The sequence below is a fragment of the Tympanuchus pallidicinctus genome, unplaced genomic scaffold (genome assembly GCF_026119805.1).
Source record: "Tympanuchus pallidicinctus isolate F22 unplaced genomic scaffold, pur_lepc_1.0 scaffold1, whole genome shotgun sequence".
Taxonomy (NCBI): Eukaryota; Metazoa; Chordata; class Aves; order Galliformes; family Phasianidae; genus Tympanuchus; species Tympanuchus pallidicinctus.
Window position 1 is genome coordinate 76,953,157 of NW_026294618.1, and position 21,382 is coordinate 76,974,538.

Sequence of the window (21,382 nt, forward strand, 5' to 3'; positions counted from 1 at the left end):
CCTCAGTCCTAATCACAATGTACCCATATTATGTTATTCGTCTCTTATCTAACATAACACTGAAATGACTTACTTCTTACATAAAAACTATTTCTTCTTTCAGCATTTCATTTTCCTGCCCACAAACACATGGTGTTATTCCAGATCTGGACATAATATTCCATCTGAGTACAAAGGCATTATTATACCTGCAGTGTTATTTTCTATTCCATATTAGCCATTTCCCTTTTTGGTCATTTGGTCATGTGCAATTGTCATTTGTCATAATGATACCTCTTCAGTAAAACTTGCTGGCTTTTTCTAAGTTCTTGATCCCCTTTAGTTATCACCAACCTCAATGGTTTGTATCTGTATCTCTCTGATAGCCCACCACTGCATGGAGACCACAGAAACAATACAAGATGATACAAAAAGAGGTTTTGTGATGCATATGTGTTCACTTGAATCTTACGTTTCAGTTGTTCCTGGAACATGAGAAGGGCAGAAAAACCTGTTTTGTAGTTACTACAAATCATGTAAGCAGTGAACACATAACCTAAGGATACAGTGAAAATTCTGCTTATATTGATTTTATATATATATGTTAGTTGAGCAACCAAAAGAAGATGTAGTAGCAGCTTCATAGTCAGAAATTCAATGTGCAAATTCAGACAATAAATCTGTTTTTCTATACCTATCAATACATTTAATTTCCTGTATTTGTGTATCTAGGTATCTTTGACATACACTAATCTTCAAGTCATACAGAATTGTAACTATGCACTTACGGTTCAGGCTACAGGAATATATCCCCAATTTCATCCTATAACCTTCCCTTTTTATTCCTAGTTCACATCTCCACATTTTAAAAGAGACGATACAATGAAACTTAAATATAATATAAAAGTTCAAGTAATGAAACTTGTACTTCCTGCATCTTAATATTTAAAACATGCAATTAGAGTTATTTCAAGCTCTTTTCCCTTATGCCTTTCCTTGTGCATACCTTCAAGACAAATGTCAGCCACATTGTTTGCATATCTCATGGCCTTTTTTCCAGGTTCTGAAGAGTTTTGATGCTTAAGGTGGGACTTTAAGGGATCCAGATACCTAAATTCAAAACTACTGTCCTCGAAATCATCACAAAATCAGCAATTCTTCAATGCATCTGGTGCCCACAAACACCTGTGTTTAACATTTCCATCCACAATTCAGCTGTTATTGTTTCTTCATGTGCCTGAAGAGGCATCAGTCTTGTCGTGGTTAGATGACATTTCCTATGCTGGAGCCCCCAAACACTCTGTACCTCTTACTACTTTCTCTGAGGGCTGCCTGTGCATCAGCAGCTGCTGGAGGAGGCAGCAGGGTCACCTTTTTGTGCCATGAAGTAATTCCTAGAACATTTCTCTCCAAATTTCAGAGGCATCATAAACCACATCTCCTATTTCTGAGAAAAGAGTGCAAGCAAAAAAGCTACTTACAAGAGACAGGCACAAGGAAGAGAATTGGTGGACTGGGTAGGGGGTGCTGGTCATAAGGAGATTTCACATTTTCTTCTGTGGAAATAAAACCATTTGTCATGTGACTATAATAGGGAGAGAAACAAAAGAGAGAGGGCAAGATTTTTCATGGGGAGATTAAAACAGTTCAAATTCTGCTTTCTGTGTTCTACGTGAAACAAAGAAACAGAAAACGATGAAACACCAATATAATTATGGGAGGTTGTGGTGCAAAAGGGTCTGGCCTCTTCTCCCAGGCAAATAGTAGGACCCGAGGAAACGGCCAGAAGTTATACCGGAGGAGATTCAGATTGGATATGAGGAGAAACTTTTTCTCTCAAAGGGTGGTCAGGCACTGGAATGGCTGCCCAGGGAGGTGGTGGAGTCGCCGTCCCTGGTAGTGCTCAAGAGGCGCCTGGATGAGGAGCTACGAGAGATGGTTTAGTGCTTGTGGTACTAATAGGAATGGGAGGGTGGTTGGACTAGATGATCTTGCAGGTCGTTTCCAACCTTGTGATTCTGTGATTCAGAAAATGTCATCACATCCCTCTCTCCCTGCAGTCACTAAGCTAGAGAGACATCAAGCTTTTTGCTTCCCTTTTTCAGTGCAACAAGCCTCTTAAGAAAAATGAGTCAGAGCCAGCAAAATGGAGGTGAGTGCACAGATTGCACATGGCAGTCTCCCAGTGGCAGGGGCTCCCATGCATTCGTCTGGTCACATTTCAGCCATAAGCCTGAACTTTTCCTTCAGTTTCAGGAGAGTGGGGCAAAGGACTGTATTTACTGATGGATGTCTATGTCTGTGTCGAAGCAGGCATCTTTAAGTACATCCCACCAATGCCCTGTCACCATGCATACGCCACAGTCCCCAGTGCAGTGCAATGGAAGAGGCAGGCATAGCATCAGTTTTTAAAAATGAAGCCACGCAGAAATAGGGAACAAAAACTTAATGGAATGCAAACTACAAAGCTTCCCATTCCTTTCCCCAAGTCTTCTGACATCCTTCTTAATGCACTGTGCATGTATTTCTGTCTATCCGGTAACTAGGAATAGTTCTTTTAAAGAACAGAGCAGAGAAAAATTATCATTCTTATACAAAAGCAAGTGGGAGACCTGGGTTAAATTCCTCCATCAAATATGAGACTAAGCTCCATGCTTGCTGTGCTCTAGAAGCCTGCCTTAATTACAAGGCTATAGGTACCTATTTCAGGGCCTTGATTCTTCCCTTTGACATTGCAGTGCCCTGGACTGTGGTACCCTTTTATCACCACATACTTGTAAGGCTTTACCAGCTCTGTATTCTCTATTTCCATATTATGAATGCCACAGTTATTGTGTTCGTGCAGCAGCAATAGCCCTTTCAGCATATAGAAATTCAGGATTCCTGACTCATTTCTCTTACCCCTGGTGTTATTAAATCATCAAGGAAAAAAAAAAATAAAAATGGTTACACATGGCAGAGCTGCTAAGAAATCATTATTTGCTATAACTTTCAGTCCTGTTAAAAAAATTGTATCACAGTGGTTTCATAGTAACCCAGATCCATTGAAAAACAAGTTTGTTTTGTCTTTGACCCAAAGTATCATCTCCACATTTTTTATTCTAATTTTGACTTCTCTGATATTTTATGAAATTGTGGCTGTATTTTCTCTCTATTTTTGTATCCACCATCCAGACTAACTAATGGATGGGTTTTTCAAATTTTCTCTGTCAGGGTTTTTGTTTTTTTAATACTATACATAAAGAAAAAGCTAACAAAGATGATCAAAAATATTAAACCTAATACTAGTCTGACTCATCCTGCAGTATTCTCCACAACAGAAATGGGTAAGTAAATGAAAGGCACTTCTCAAATTTCTCCTCTCAGTTTAACAGCAATGGGGCAATAATATCCCTTGATAGAGCTACTAATGAGAACATTTCACTGAGAATTTTGAAAGAAGAAAAGAAGCACAGGTCATATATTGAGGTTACTTCTCGTATTCAGGCAAACCCCTATCAAAAAGAAAAGGGAGAACTCTCTAAGCCTAAGTGAACCAAAGCTCATGTAAGGATATAACTTCATACTTCCTTAGTAAGAATTAAGTTTCCTGAAGCAACCCTGAGACAAATCCTCAGAAAGCGTTTAAGTGCCTAACTTCTCTTGCTAGGAGTTGTAGGCAGGAGCAGTTCAGAGAATGCTTTCTTCTCGGAACTGGACGAAAACAGGAAATAACCCTAGTAAAGAATAGGCATGAAACCAAAGAGCAGAGTAGTAGAGATGACAACATAGGCACAATAACTGGATGTGAGAAGCAAGAGAGAGAAAACCAAGGTCAGGGGAGGAAGAAGAGGTACTCTAGACACCAGAGACAGGCCTCTTAACAAAATCTGCAGCCCACAAAAGACGTGTGCTGAAGCAGGTTTATCCTGAAAGCCTGAAGCCCTTAGAGAGTCCCCACCAGAGCACAGCAACAGCATGAGGAGGAAAGCAAAGCAGACTGCGACTTCTGTGGACTGAACAAGCCCATCCCCAACATCCTGTGCTGCTTGGTGCAAGGGAGAGGAGTCAAGAGTAACAGCACAGGTTGCACAGATAGGCTGTGGAGTTTACTTCACTGGAGATATCAAAAAGCCACTTGGACATTATTCTGGGAAAACAGTTCTATATGACTACTTGAGTTGAGAAGGAGATTTGAACCAGATATCTTTCAGAGGTTCCTTCTAACTTGACCCCTTCTGAGACTCTCTATGAGGAAGCAAGAGGAAACAAAGTACATTTTAACTGTTTCAAAAACATAAAGTGACAGGATGTGAAATCCTTAAAATATCTCTTATCAGCTATGATAGAAATTCAGTAGATAATTCATCAATTTTTGAAGTGAAACATTGAATTAAGATTTGAATGAAGTCTCTGTAGAATACTGATTAACTGAGAAGTTTTAAATGCGATGACTTTCTCCAGTTTTATTTAACTAATGGAAGGAAAATGAAGGAACAACAACAGTCATTTTCACATTCATTGGACATTTGAGTATTATTTCTAATTCAGCCAGGATGAATGGTATCTGTCACTTTGTAAAAGACTGTAGTTTTTATCTATAACTATTAGTTCCACCTAACTTGTTAATTCATATGACAAGCTGATAACAGATCTTTGTCATCATTAGTGAATGTGCTTGTGCTTTTATATAGCTTTCATAATTTTATCTACTCTGGATATTAAACTGGATGGGCTATAATTTCATTGTTCATATAGTGTATTCTATGCATAATGTATTTCAGCAAACTATCAATTTATGAATACTGTATTATTCAATGTCATCTCTTAGCATATATGTATAGTTTCAATTTCAAAATATTTTGTCACTACAGTAGAAAACAAAATGAAGTAACACATTCCAGTTGTCACTGACATTCTGCAGTGCATTTTAATCTGGCCATAACTCTATTATATTTTTGATTCCTGGACTTTGTACTTTCTATTTCCCAATTTTGTACAATTACATAAATAAAGTATTCACTTTGAAATAACATCAGATGAAATTACATTGCCTACGTTTATTGAATTCCTTTTGAATGCAGAGCTTCTCCAAGCCTGCACACAAACGAACATTTAACTGCAAGGCTGCTCTCCTGTATCTTTACAATGGCAGTTAGTAAGTATTCTCAAGTAATCTCTTGGTAGTCCTGTCCTATTGACAGTGTTGGCCAACTTGGTAGATGAAATTTCTGTTTTTTGTTGTTTTTCTTTTTTTTTTTTTTCCTTCCAATGTAATAAACTTCCACAAAGCCTAAGTAAAACATCTCAGGTTTTTTTCACAGAATCATAGAATGGTTTGGGTTGGAAGGGACCTCAAGTATCATTAAGCTCCAACCTCCCTGCGGCAAGCAGAGCCACCAACCTCCATATCTAATACTAGACCAGGCTTCCCAGGGCCTCATTCAACCTGGCTTTGAACACCTCCAGGGATGGGGCATCCACAGCCTCTCTAGGCAGCCTATATACGCTTCTCACCACTCTCTTGGTAATGAACTTCCCCTGACATCCAACCTAAATCATCCTTCCTTCAACTTAAAACTATTCCCCTGTGTCCTGTCATTATCTACCCTTGAAAAGTCCTGTTGGCTGCAATGAGGTCACCCTGCAGCCCTCTCTTCTGCAGGCTGAACAAGACCAGCTCTCTCTGTTTTTGTAGGGGAGATGTTCCAGCTCTCTGACCATCTTTTTCACTTCATCTTTCAACAGTTCAATAGATTTTGAAAAACTATGTGTTAGAAAGTAGTTGAATATTGTTTCTGTTTAAATAAGAGCAATATAGTTGTACCAGTACTGTGGTGTAGTTCTAGGGCAAAGTCATAATTCTGGATATGTTTCTGTCATATTATAGTCACCCAAAACTTATCTAGCTATAACTGTGTAGTCCAGAGTGACCTATACTGTAGGGCTACTATCTAAATAATAAGTAAAATTTCTAACAAAAAAATCTATGTGTTTATTGTGTACATGGTTCAGGTAACAAGGAATGTTCTAGTGGTTTCTGAATGTTTGACCAAGATGCTTGGATTTGTGGATAGACTTTGTATACGAGTGATGAAAAATGTATGTGTTTGACCCAAAAGAGTCAGAATTTAAGTATTTAAGGTTTTGTTTGTTCGTTTTTGTTTTTTAAATGTGTTCTCTGCTTTTTGCTGATCTTTTACATGTTGTGTGTGTTGTTGTGAGAGTCCATCCCACTTGTTAAAAATAAAGCCACTCGCTTGCTTCTTCAGCAAGCTAATGTTTCCCAAGAGAGAATTGGTGACCATGAAAGAAAAGAATCCTCCATAGGAAAGAGAGCCTCATCTTAGGGACAGGGATGTACATTAATAATCCTGGCCCCAGATTAATTTCTAGTCCCTTCACAGGAAGCAAAGAATTCTCACAAAAATACTACTTGCCTAGAAAGAACAATTTCAGAGCTGCTGGCCTGTGATTCTCTGTCTTGCCACCCTTTATTATGCCACTGATCTGGTGGGAAGAGCTGGCATTTGCCAGTGGCAATGAATTTACCAAATGAGCCAGTCCTGATTCACCGTCACATTGAGATCACGTTTAATAACTACTACTTGAAAACTCTGATTTAGGATGCTAAATCAGAAGAGTTCTCACTCAAGAAAATAAAATCTACTGGGTCTACTGCTGTATCTCTTAACAGTAAATTTTACCAGGTAGGAGTCCAGGTGTTAAACAAATATTGGTTAAAAAAAAAAAAAAAAAAAAAAAAAATATCCTGAGCAACTTTGAACTGGCAGCATCTAAAAAGCAGTTGTCCGTGAACACTGAGAATTTAAACTTAGTTTAAGTGTGCTGAAATTTAAATTGAATTTTATATTCATTGGGTCATTTGCCAATGTATTTAATATCCTTATGATTTCATTTCAAATGCCTTCACTGTAGGACAGATTAAATCCTGAACCTTGACCTTAGCTAAAATCAGATGTTACAGTTTTGCTAATGTTTATAACCGACATTTTCTAAGCATGTGAGAGATGCTTTTGTAGGTTTATAAGTTTGATCAATTCTGATGTTTTCTGATCTCATTTACCAAGCCAGGAAAGCACAGAGGCAGAAATAATTTATAACAAGAATCCTATAAGTGTCAGTTTTCACACTCTTAAAGAAATTGCCATTTTACAAGATGCATATGTCTAACTTAGAAAGAACCCTTTTCTCATATTACATCAGAACATTCCTACTGAAATGTAGCCTGTTTGTTTGTTGGTTTGGTGGTTGTGTGTACATTTAGAACATTTCTACTCAAATGAATTCATTTCTAAAATGCTAAGAGCAGAGCAAACAAAAAAATATTGTTGATTTTGATAACTCTTAGCATACAGATCTATGTATGCTATGTATCTATGTTAAGCTTCACAGACTCAGTTTGACCACTGACCCAGTACCTAAAGCCAACCCAACAACAGTGAAAAAAAGAATACTCCGACATACAGCTATGAAGTTACAGTCTTCAAAATTCTAACCCCTTGAGCCACATAGCTTTGCCTTCTGGACTCTCCAAAATTAAGCATACAAAAGCAGTTGCGCAGTAGATGCTACCTACAGCACATATTTTTAACACGTAGATTTATCTCTAAATCCTTCAGAATATCTTTAACCTTGCTTGGCTATTTGAGCTGAATTTCAAGGTGAGGTGTTGGAAAGGAAATAGCAAAAGCTTCAATGTATATGAGTTAACTATCTTCTAAATGCAACTAAATTAATAAGTAAGCCATCAGTAACCTGAAAGTGTATTCTGCTATGTTCATAAGATTTTAAGAGGCTGAAGAAGAATGTATATTATACCCTGAAATTAGAAAAGCACATATTTAAGCTACACTGAACTATTTTATGAAGTAGTAAATGCCAAATGGAGGTTTAGACTTTCAAGTACAACTTCCATTTCTACATAACATAAATGCATAATGCAAAAACTTGTACATTTATAGAATACCAGCAGTTCTGCACACAAACAGCATACTATATAAATGTAACAATCAGGCAATTAAAAACCTCACAGGCATCATGCCTCAAATTTTTTGGCTAACCGTGTCTTCCAGACAAACCAGGTTAAGCACAATTTCACAAACATTCTAACCAATATAAGGAAGAAGTTCTAATCTAGTTGGAAATTCGATCTATACCTTCTGAAGTTCCATTATAGAAAAGTCTGGGTCCCATTCAATAGGACTTATAATTAGTCTGCAATGCTTGTTAGAGAAGAAAGTTATGTTCCATTTTAATAGATGGCTGAAACAGAGGAGAATAAGGAGTGAATGTACAAGATATCCCCTTAGGCTATTTCTTCAGATCTTTTTATTTCTTGTTAAAGTTTGTAGAGAGATTAATTTATACTGGTTATCACTCATTCACTACTATAGACATAGGTACAAGATAAGTGTCTAAATACGAGGCAAAGTTTAAGAAGCTGGACCTCATGCTTCTATCTCTGGGATATCCTGTAATTCTGCTGCAGGTCACTAGGTAGAGGGTGAGGACCTAGGAACATAGATCCTCTGGGATGGACATAGCTAGTTCACCTAAAAAAAACAAAGGAGGACATTTTCCCTTTCTCTTGGATAGTTCTTGGCATGCAGCAGACACCTTAGTGTGCTGTACTGGTACCTGATCTCTGTGAGGGACAAATAGGCAAGCAAAACCTTCCTGTCCCCCTTCATAGCTCTGGTTTCCATAGGCAGTCAGGGAAGAGTGCTATGGCTTGTTGTGTGCTTCCTCCTTCTACTGGCTTTGTGATGATTAATTAATTAATGTAGTAATTTTATGTTATGCATCTGCCCAATATGTTCCTCAACAACCTTGTCAGAATTTTCTCTTTCCTCTTTTATCCTCTTCTTCCCGCTACTTTTTTTTTTTTTCTTCACTAAACTTTTGAATTATCATGGAATGACTTGGGTTGGTTGGATTGGAAGGAATCTTAAAGGTCATTTGATTCTACTTCTCCTATTTTAACACACTTGCTTTGTTAATCTGATCCAGCAGGAACTAAACCACTCTCCAGCCACTAGAAAGCTTTAATTGGCCTCATTTTCCTCTTCTCAGGGATTCTTTAGAAATTTTTCTGTCCCTCACCTTTGTCACAACTCTGGTGACAGAATCTTGAGCTTTATGGGGAAAACATATTTTAAATGAAAAGCCTCAATGTGATTCACCTGTCACAGCCTCTTTTGTTCTGAATGCAACTAATAAAATCTCTTGAATACTAAGGTTTTTTTTTCTTCCTTTCATATTTCTTAAGAATTTTCTTTCTTTCTGAGGATACAGCTGTAAGTGATGTCATGCTTTGTCTTCAGGACAAGACCATAATTTATAGCTATGACAGCTATGACCAGTTTCCTACATCTGAGCTAGAACTTGACAATGTACTTTATCTTCAGACCTGAAGGCCCATTCAAATTCTCACATCCTCTGCCCTATCCCATATCTCAAGTCATGCATACCTAGGGGGGCCTGAGCTCTCCTAGAGTTTAGACCAGCCTTCAAAGACTGTGAAGCCATGGCATATGGACATAGATTCAAACCACAGCAGCTTTGGACACATGACACTGGCACTTCCCCTTTGAGAGCCTGGGGTATCTTCACAAAGGAGAAAGAAGTAGGTTCCCCAAGAAGGATGATTTGGAGCAGGACCACTGCAGCTCCTGTGCTGATTAATACTGCAGGATGATTAACTAAGAGAGTAATCTGTCTTTTCCTATTCTTCACAAGGTTTGCATGGCTTTTGGTTTTATCAGTATTGCTCTTCTGAAGGATATTTCAGTATTATTTGATTTCTTCCCCATCATTTTACCAACTCATTTATGTCAAGCTTAAAATGAAGGTTCTTACTTTTAATAACATGATCTACTCTGTGAGAATTGCATCTCCAAGTATTTTTCTGATGGAGGCTGTCATACAATACCTTTACTCACAATTGAAAGAAAAAAAAAAAATACAAAACCCTAAATCAACTGTATTTTATCTAAACAAAATTTACCAGCTTACAGTGAAAGTTTAAATTAGTATAAAATTACATGGGAAAATTTTAACTACAGGATAATTGACCATCTAAATATACTACCTAAAAAAAATGGGATATTTTCATACATTTTAATTTCTGTCTTCCATGTTCATATCATTCCCCCCTCCCCCCAACCTTGGTTGATTTCACTCTCACCACAGCATATAAAGTCCAATGCCTATTTGGTTTATCATACAAACTTACCTACTCCTTTATTATCTGTGGCCCTGTGATTTTGTGGTACTTTTACTATTAAACTGTCAGCCTTAGTTGTAGAATTTGTACATCCCCAGTGCCATCGAAGATCAGAAATAGGTACATGTTCTTTGCCATTTATACAGTTTGCTTTGAAAGTAATGCATCCTACTTATTTCCATGAAAACTACAATGTATTCAAAAAGCACAATAACACTATTTGATAAAGAACATTCTCAGCTACAAAACACTATTTTTCAACATGAACAAGAGTGACACACTTTTGCTTTATCCGCGATTCCATGTCAGACTCCATTTTGTCAGAATGCCCCTCTGCTGCCTTCTGCCACAGAGCAAGAAAATGTAATGGAATATTGGTGGGAAGATCCACCTCTACTGCTGTATACCACAGCCATCTGCCTCTGACACTGTGGGTCAACATAATAAAATAGGAGGCATTAGTTTTGGAGCAGCCCTTGTACTAAAACAGATGCACAAGCTGTTCATGTCATTACCTTAAACCAAAACAAAGCTCCAGTATAAAGTCATCTTAGGTAAACACAGATGAATTATGTTCTCCTTTTAAGACCTTCGATTTTTTTTCCTCAACGTCTTACAAAATAGAGAAAAAAAGATTCTTCAAAGTAGCAGAAAATATTCACAAAAAAGTATGCATTTCTAACACACCTACAATGCTTCTAGATAATATAACAGCAGTAAAGGATAGTCTTTAACAGTTTTTTTAAACTTATTTTTAAGGCTTACACAAAAAAATTCTTCCTTTAGTGAATAACTTTCTATGGAGGAAATTCAATAGAAGTTCAAAATGATTCAAAGACTCTGTTTTTCAGCCATTTTGCCTTTGATGAAAAGACCAGAACTCATTCCATTTAACTGGGAAATGTAATACACTAAGACAGCAGTCTCAATACCTTATGTTATATATTCTGGTCCAACGGGAATGCCAGATCTTAAAAATTTAATTTATTACATTGAATCTCAAGATGGAATAGCAATTTCCAGACCTGCTGTATGGTATTTGGGTAATTAACCACATATCTCCATGCTTTGGCACCTACTGCTCAAAACAAAGTCAGCCAAGACTCTCTTAAGAAAATGTAAAATTACCAGGGCTATTTAGAGGATGCTAAGTAAATATAAACACGTACCTTGCTCTTAACAGCAACCTGTGATCTTCAGAGTAGTCTGGTAAGAAGCAGTCCTCATATGTACAGTTAGAGAATAAGAGAGGAAAATGAAAAGGTGATTTTGCAAAACCTTCCAGTCTAAACCCAAGATTTTCTTCAAGGATATTTCTCAGCAATTTATATCACACAGATCTCTGGTATCTCAAGATCTGAAAAAAAATAACAGGTAATTTTAAAAGAGTCATGAAAAGTATTATTAGCATTCAGATTTTTACTTTTCTTTTTGAGGTCAGTATAATTTGACAGCAAAGAGATTTGGTAGATTTAACAATTAGTTTAAGGAAACAGTTCCCCCTATTTCTACTTTCAATAAATATGTTTAATTAAGCATCCCTTTTCCAAACAGCTTACAATTATCCCTGCATCTATGAAGCCAAAACACTTCTAAACTATTTTTAATGTTACAGTAGTTAGCATAAGCCTGGCAAGATTTTGATAATGTTTAGGATGAATAACTTCAGAAGTCATTGGATTTCATTCGTCTTTTCTGTCACTGGATTTCACTCCTCTTTTCTTCTCTAAAATATTTTTTCTTATTCAATATATAACAATGTTTTCTTTAGCTACTGACAATAGCATTATCTGTCCAGACAGGAGGGAAATTGATAGCTGGAATTCAACACACATACATTTTTCCAAATTTCCTATCAAAATGTGTCACAAAATAATAACAACAAAAAATCCTATCCTGGGGCCATAATTCTGATGTTGAACGGCCATGAATCCAGAGTGTAGTGATTAATGGTTGAGAATCTATGAAGAAAAAAAAAAAAAAAAAGCAACACTGAATGAAGCTTAAAGGCATTTCACTCCCAGGAGGCAATTAATAGACGGCAAGAATACTGTTCATTTACAAGGTTATGGTTAAGTGGTGGTGATGTCACAGAGCTGGGTAAATGGTAAGACTGCATTAATGATCCCCAAACCCCAAATCTCAGCACTCATTAAACCCGAGTCATAGATTAATGAAGAGACATATATACTTTCAGCCTGCGCCATAAATAACCATACAGCATTAAAGTCAGCTAATAATGAGGCAGAAGATGTTGCCTTATGACTGAGCACATTTTAGAGATGTTTATTTTAAAAGAGATTTTTTTTTTATTTCTTAAAAGGTGCACTGCAAGCCAGAGAAACTGCACAAAGCTGTTGGTACAGTTTCTTCTGGGAAACTGTCATACACGCAGCAAACAACAAAAACCTTCAAACGAAGAAGTTTGGCAGAACATATGTTCTTTCAGTAAATGACACACTTTTAAGTAGGTAGAAAACTCAACAGTAAACATGACCTTTAACCAGAATGAACCTTTAAAGTTTAGCTGTTTTCCTTGGCAAATGGGAAAATAAATGGTTATGATGTACTTTCTTAGACGCATTACTTGTACGTTCTACATGGTAATAACCATAAGATCTCTTTTCACTCTCAATGAAAGATGTTGCATTTTTAACTATTTGTACACTGGTATTAGACTCAAACACCTTTCAGGACTTAGAACAACGGATTTTCCAATATAAGACCCCAAAAAGCTCGGCACCTTCACTAGTGCAATATTTATATCTGCTGTCACCTCAAAAAAGCCCAACCATGTGCTCCAAATGCTACAGACACCTACTGATATTCACAATACTTTTAACTGCATAAAGATTTCAAGCTAATACAGAAACAGGAAAGAACTTCATTAAAATCACAGCTCTCTAGTTATCAATTTCAAGAAATTTCTAATAAAATATCTATTTGTTTATTTTATAAAATTATTTTATAAGTTTTGAAATAGTTATTCTAATATGAATAAATTTTAGTAAAATAGATTAAATTTCACGTTTACTGAAGAGATCCACTATTGTAAATAAAAAAAATCTAAACACACACATGCAAAAAAATAAGATAAAACAACACAATGACTGATTAAGGAAGAATACAAATTGTGGTTGGATTGTAAGCAATGGTTACTTACTTTCCAAAAATATATGCAAACATGGGATTCATTGATAAGAATTTGTCAAGGAGTTATCTAGACCTGACTGTGTCCATGACAGGGGAACAGCAGGCTCACCGGTCCAAAAAGGGAAAGGAGGAAGGGTGGGGAGATGGAGGCTGAGCCTGGAAACAGAACAACAGCAATGATGTGAGCAGGAAAGTTAATTTACTACATATGATATTGGAAAGCAAGATAACAAAATACAATACAATTGGAATTGAGGCTAAAAAAAAAAAAAATCAAAGAAAATGAGAGTGTCTGAAACCACAGGCCTTACTCTGAACTGAAGGCGAAATGGCTGGGGAACACACCCACACACTGCCAGGCAGCAAGGGAGAGAGTCCCATGACTTGGCAGGACCTTTATCTTCCTCTCTGAATGCAGAGTCTTCTGGGGTATGTAATGCTTCTCTGCTGAGAGCCAGGTATTCAGAAAATTGGCATTTCACGGAAGTAGGGCATTAACTCTTTAACTTTCAGTGCTTTACATGATGTCATGATGTGGAATACTGATTAAAAAAAAGTCATAAAGCCATGACAGAATTATATCCTCAGGCAAAGAATTAAAATAAATTAATAGACAGTTGAATAGAATTTTGTAACCTTTCATAGGTACTGTTTTTTTTAGTATTTCCAATGCCTGAACTATTGACTTCACTAGTTAATTAACCGTGCATTTCATTTTTTAATTTAATTTGAATTGACATATTTCTTTTTCTAAAATGCAAATAAAGCTTTGTCTTGCATTACTTTCAGAGCATCCTACCTACTTCTGGAAATGAGGCAGCTGATTGTGTACAGAGGTTGGGCCTCTTGAGTGCTATTTGCTTTCATACAGATTTGCTCAATGAAGAGAAGAGGGGTTCCAAGTATCTCTCTGTTAACATATTCTGACAAGTCAAGCGTTAATATATCATCTTTCTACAGACTCCAGAAGCCTTTCCAAAATATTCCTCCAGCATAGACACTTAACTCTCACTTTTACATAACGAAGTGTTAAGATCAATGGATATGAAACAATTTTTACATGCTACCTGATGTGAGAATTAGAGATCTACTCAGACTAAAGCTTTTAGGAAAGGACAATGAAAATCTTCAAGATACTTTAAAAGAATAAGTGGAACTGACGACACAAGCATTCAGAAAGAGGATCTATAAAGAGATATAAAAACAAGGATGAGGAAAAACATTTGGAAAGAAGAGCTTATATGAATGTTTCAGATAAGATTTTAGGAGGAAGTTTACAAAAAGCTGAAATGTCTTCCACTTCTAAGGATGGAATCATATTTATTTCTTCTCTGTATATAAGCCAGCATTATTAACACCCATGCACTTATCATGCTATAAGTTTGGTGAGAGGTTGGGAGAAGGGCTTGGAAATGTAAATATAAGACAAGCTTTTACTTTTCTCTATAAATTGATTGTTATGAATGATGGTGAAGATATCAAGAACAGAGCATCATAATCTGCATAGAAACTGCCAGCAGCTGTGGTTTAGGTTGAGGACGAGCATCGGACTAACGAGAAAGAGCTGTAGTGAAGCAAGAAGAAATATAACAAAAAAAAATTAGACAATTAAATAAACATAGCCAGGAAGAGCAATGCACAACATTAATAGCAAGCTACTGAGCAGGCTGTTTTGAAAAACTGCTAAGATTGTTGTTACTAGTTATGATATCACATTATTCAGTTCATTTCAACGTGCACGGAGCAAGACACGTATTACTTGTTACAACTACTTGTTTCTTCCCAGCTCAAAGCAGGGATAGTTACCTTGGAAGAACAGGTGGAATCAATGATGCAAACAATTGCTTATGAAAAAGGGTCATGATGCAGAAAAGAAGGTCACAGAAAACAATTTGAAACATGGAAAACAATTTTCTGGTTTCTGAATGTGTATTATTTATAATTTACCTCAGCAATCTATGACATTTTGGACAATATCCTCAAAGAGTTCAAATACAACTAAGTCTAGTAGATTAAAGGGAAAATAACAGAAAGTAAGGAAAAAGGACAAAAAATATATTAAGCCAAAACCACCACCACAAAATTTGTGTGTTTGAGAGAACAAGGGGTTGAGAGATTATTTATAATCTCTCAAATATACAAAACCCTTTGTAATTTCCCCTGTATATGGCACACAACATACTGAACATTTCATCCGCATCCATACCAACTATCTGCTAATGAATGTCATTACAACTTCGGCATCATTTCTGTGACGTACTAGAAGCAAAATTAATGTATTGTGCATTGTATTTTCTTATCTGTTGGAAGCAGAAACATGCTGTTGCTGAGCTGTAGAATCTATTCCTGTCAGCTAAAATGTTGGTGTAAAAGCAGAGTTAAGCTACTTTAAAAAACATGGAACTTTCTCCTTCTAATTATGCAGTAGAAGGCAGATCACATTTAACAAGCTTCGCTCTCATTATAAACTATGGCTGGAGCTGAGATAATGTATTTTCCCTTCTTGCAAGTTTTGTGGTACCGAATGAGTGTTTTTTTTTGTTTGTTTTTTTTGTTTGTTTGTTTTTTAAATTGTTTTTAGTGACAAACAGCATGATACAAGAGGATATTTAAGCTTGAAGTCTAGCTCTTATTTTTGTCCCAAATCTGAAAGTCCATAGTTTCTTGGCAGTCTCTACAATATTTGGTCAGAACTGGACAGCATGGTGATAGCAGATTATAAACGCGGAGAAAACAGAGGCCACATAGAGTTTTCTATAAATTCAGCCAATCCTACGTATTTTCAAAAAGCATCTGACTACTAACTAATTGAGTTTAACTGCAGCAGTGAAAGCAGATGGACTGATTGAACGTGACTACTCTTCAGAAAAACATATAGATAAACACCATCGCATCTGATTGAATAACACTGTCTCCTGGACCAGAAAGCTGCTAATTGCTTTTTCTTAATAAAATTAGTATTTTTGAAACTACAGATAATGTTAGTCTATTATGCAATTAGGAACTTTAGAAGTTTTTCATTCTAATTTCTGATATGGATAAGGAATTAGATCATACTAATATTAGTAAATTTATCTAGCTATTATTTTGTAGACAGAAGAAAACATCAGGACGAAGGTTTGTTCCTGCTGACTTGACTTTCATTGCTGCCTGTGACAAGACACACATGAAATTCTATGGACAAAGCCCAGAATAGACTGAAAAAAAAAATAAGTCTCAGACATCCTTTCTACTCTTTTTAAAACAATCATTTCTAGATCACTCACGCCCATGATTTCTAATACCATTTTGTCATTATATCATTTTTGACAGCAGGCTGAACTGAGATACTCAGCTCTAGCCACGCTTGGGAATTCCTCACTCTACTTCCCCTTGAAACTTCCATGCATTTATGCACAGCCTCACATACTTGTAAGTATGAGCAGCACAAATCCCACTCTTTTATTTAAGCTTGATATTTGAGTGCAATAAAGTTAGGGTTTCCCCACTGTGAGGATGTCCTAATTTATCTAACTTGCCAGAGGTTTCAATCTGAGGCAAGTCTTGAAGCAAGAAGGAAACAAGCTTTCTTCTGAAGTAATATAAACATAGTAGACCATGATAATAAGAGCTGAACAAGTATTAATAAACAAATAAATAGTAGATAAACGAATGAATAGATTATCTTCTATTGTTGGCTTAATTACTAAAGAAATACGTGGTTTGAGGAACTGCTACCAGATTCTCTGCCATTTCATAATCAAGTCATAGAACGATAATTTTTATGGAATACTCTACCATGGTATCCAGTCAGAAAATACAGACTGAAACACAGTGTTGACAGTCAGTGATATGCATACAGCAACTTTTCAACACAGAATTCCATATAGAATAAAACTTGTCTTGAAAAGAGAATGCCACTGTTTAAGCTTTACCTAAAATGCTTGTGTGCAACACTAAACACTTTCCTGTTACTAAGAAGAAAAGGCAAAATTAAAGGTAGTTCTTAAAAGCAAGAGTACGAGAGAAAACTCAATAGAGAAGAAAATTTGATAGTCTCTTTTCATTACTAGACTGCACATCATTTAAAAATATATTTTCCCAGAATCCTGAGCATATAAGCATCTCCTATATAAGCATCAACAAGACTATACCTAGCTGCTACTGAAGATCCAGATTCTTACAGCCTGAGTACTCATATCTTTCTGAAATGCAAGATAAAGCAGAAAACAAATGTTTGCCTTTACTCAGGTAGAAACAAGTCCTCTAAGTATTTCCACTTTATCTGTTTTCTAGAAATGAGAGATATTACACAAGTCTCCTTGCCATCTACAAAAAGAAAATGATAATCACCTGTCATTTCACTTTTGCAGTAAAACAACCCTGCGTTCCCAGCTGGAAATGGGCTGAGATCCTTTCCACCACTGTAGGGTGCAATCAGTTTTTGCAGGATAAGCCATAACAGCTTTGTACATGGTCTGTGTTTTTAAAACTCCTTCCCCCTTTTTTCCCTCCCCAAATAACTTAGTTTTGATGAGACTACCTATGTTTCTTTGTTTCACCCAGACAGCTGTTTAGCTAAAAGCAAAAAAGTACAGCAGTGAATTAATGTAGATTAGTTTTCATTTTAGTTTTGAGTGATGGTTGAAAGGTGTTCCTGAAATAGAAATAAAGGACAGGAAGAGGAAAATGTTTACATTACAAATATTCAAAGACACAGCATGTTATAAGAGATTGATGTTGACCAAACTGGCTAACTTCAACCTGGAAAAATAGATGATTGCTGCAATTCCTTAAGGTCTCCAGTTTTCTAATTTTAGATTTACTGAGTCACAAAATATTAAGCTCTCCTTTTATCCAAATTCTCAGGCAATATCTGCATAACATCAGTAATTCTTAATTAATTCTTAATTAAACATTTTATCTCAGATATAGCAGCATATTTCTTCATTAATGACATTTTCTGCTATAACAATATCAACCTAACAAACTCATTTGGATTAAATTACTACGCTGTCATTCTCCCTTATCCCCTCCTATACAGAAAAAAAAACATTCTAACTGTTAAGTGTAAAGTGAATATACTAAAGTTGTTTAAAAGTTAACAGAATAGTCTGCAAATTAAATAATTGTTCTTACTCTCTATTAACAAAAGGTATCAGAAAAGACTGGTTTGGGTGAAATAAGAAACAGATGGACAAGGACAAGAACGGAAAGCTTATTTCCACTGATTCTTTCTGCATGGCCTGTTGGGAAAGTAGCTAAACTTGTTGGCAAAGTTGTAGAAAAAGGATAAGTAGTTTAAAAAACGATCCCATGTTATTAAGGACTTTTATTTACATTAGTACATAATGAAACACAGGTCTGGAAGGAAGGAGAGAATAATCTGTTGTGGCACCTTTTAAAATTAAGGACCATATCTAGAATACAGATTATATCTGTTCAGATTTAATTAGGTCAGCATGATGTGTTAACCATGATGCGTTTTAGATATTCTCAAAATACTTCCTGAGGTTCAAAACTATTATTCTGGTTCTGGGTTGAGAACACTGCATTGCTAAGAGGTTACTATTTACAATAGATGCAGCCAATACTGCATAGATAAAAGAAGCAGGTGATACAACGAACATCCAAACTTTCTGCAATAAAGTTGAGGAAGAATGGAAGCAGATATCAGCAAAAACTATTTTAGAAGAGAGACATGGTAGATAAGAACCGTTCCTGAAAAGAGGGAATATATGCTTCACTGAGTGAATTCCCTGGACTTGAATACATACTTCCAAATCAGAAACACTACTCATGTATGTAAAGAATTGAATATCCCAAGAAGGCGTCTGAAAAAGCTTTTAAGCTGCCTAAGAAGGACAGTAGTATTGTTTAACACATAATACTGAACAGAGGTATTATTTATTTTTCTTTTCTGGAATTTCTTACCTGATTCAGAGTTACTCTTAGCCCTGCTCAAGGTCAGAGTCTGTCTATCTTCTAATGTAACTTTCTCCTTTCTCTTGTAAAGCATTAATAAGAAGGTAGTGGACATGCACACTGTACTACATGGTGATTTAAACCTTTAACCAAGTGGGAGATCCGATGTTCCAAATTTAACAGTTTCAGAGCCTCTGCTACCACAACTGTTTCTGATCTGTCAGGCTAAAAATATGGCTGTCTAGTGCTGGGCTAAACTTTTCTTCAGCCAGTGGTGAGTTGCTAGAAAGACATCAGTGTAAGGCAGCCCTTTGGAGTCATTGCTTCCGGTCCCTATTTCCAGCCTTTTTTTCTTGTTTTCAAATTTAGTGAGTGTTCCAACCGCAAAGCTGAGGAAAAATGACAGTACATAAGCAATCCTGTCAGTGCTTTAGGCAAAGACTATCCTCAGTTCAGCTAAGTTTGGGCCTGCCCTGTGCTGGGTTGCAAGGTAGTATTACGTGCTCATCATAGAAATAGCTTTGTAAACGCTTCCAGATTTGGATCGCATCTGGGCAATTACAAAAATTTAAGCTGATCTAGCAAAATAAAAGTGAACTGCATCCTCCTGAACACATCTAGATAAAATTAACTGTTTCTCTACATCACAGGAATAGGAGCTTGGATAGCTTGAAGAACTGAAAGAAGATGACCAGTTTGCAGCAAAATATTAAGTTTTGCCCTCTTTGACATATTGGTCTACAGCAGATCGTAACAGAATTTCTCAGCTTAATTAAAAGATTTTCCTCGTTCTCATGAGTATTAATTGACAAGAATACCAATTTAAGGGATACTAGAAAATGAGACCAATTACTGGATTAGAAGGAAGCAGGATTGGATTGATGGTATACCTCATGGTCTGCCCTTGGAATTTCTTATATGTGTTTGTCTCTAGAGGATACTCCATAGGCAATATTAAAGGAGGGAAGGAAATGAGCCAGTATGACACAGTTAGATTAGAAACAGATGACGGCAGAATTACTGGAATGTCAAAAATTTTGGTAAACTAAGGTGATATCCTTAAAAAGTTACTTGTAACAATGAGATGCTGGCAGTACAACATTAAGTCCAAATATATTTGAAACTGTGACTCCTGGAAGAATATCACTCTGAGGAAAAGATCATTTTAATAATCCAAGTGGCAAGTGACAAAATATCCTCTTTCACATCAAACAGCCACTGAATGAACAAAGGTATAAACTAGGTATTGAAGCAGAGAAGAGACAGATGTGCTCTGTAAGAAAAGCAGCAAGTGTGAGAGTGCCCCGTGCATAGTCCCCAGTTCCTGAGGTTATGCACAAACACAATATAACGCTTTCTATTTTGGCTAGTTAGTAATTGCTTAAAGGTGTTTAAAGATATGAATAATTATGGAAGTTTTTCCATTTACTACTTAACTAGGGAAACTCGAGTGTGAACAAAACCGAAAAGTGGTGAAAATGTAATTTGACCTAGAGGAAGAAAAAAAATAACAATTGTTGAGAACAGAGAAAGAACATTTGGAGTGCAGCAGAGGACTGTTCAGTAGACGCTAAGCCTGTATGACAAGTCCTTACACAGTTCTGCCTTATTACCCTTGACTCTGGGCTGGCTGAAGATGAAGTCACAAGTTCACACGCTAACTTTTCTCATCTTGCAGTTGTTGTTTTACTTGCTTGTTGGACTTGACGATCTTTAAGGTCTTTTCCAACCTGAGCAATTCTATGATTCTATGTAAAAACACTGAGGGCACACCAAACCCTCAGACTCCACTTCAAGGCAATAGCATCTACAACTACAGGTTGTCTTGCAGTATGTGACAGATCCAGCATACGACAGAGCCCCCTTACTTCATTACAAAAAGACACAAAATTGTTCGAGATAGAGGATATACCTTGACAGAAATATCTAAGGTATTGTCTCCACAAAACAAAGAAATGCTGAAATCTGTTTTTTTGGTCACCCAATGTGTTCCAAAAATATCAATGTTTTCGTAAATAAGACTGAATAAGTTCCTCCATCTGTGTGCTTCAAAAGACGCAAACAATGGACTGCAATGTGAAAGTGTCAGAACTCAAACAAGAAACAACATTACATGGA

General features: G+C 36.4%; 1 long non-coding RNA gene across 2 annotated transcripts in view; it reads right to left on the reverse strand.

The window, feature by feature from the left end:
- Positions 1 to 361: 361 nt before the first annotated feature.
- Positions 362 to 21,382, reverse strand: part of LOC128079199 (uncharacterized) — a 38,830-nt gene continuing 17,809 nt past the window's right edge. The window contains exons 2-4 of one of the 2 annotated variants that reach the window (XR_008206022.1): positions 13,371 to 13,516; positions 11,377 to 11,564; positions 362 to 1,426 (exon numbers count right to left, since the gene is read on the reverse strand). This is a non-coding gene — a long non-coding RNA (uncharacterized LOC128079199). Of the gene's footprint in view, positions 1,427 to 8,304; positions 8,535 to 11,376; positions 11,565 to 13,370; positions 13,517 to 21,382 lie in introns of those variants that run through there. The other variant, XR_008206023.1, reaches the window with a different exon arrangement.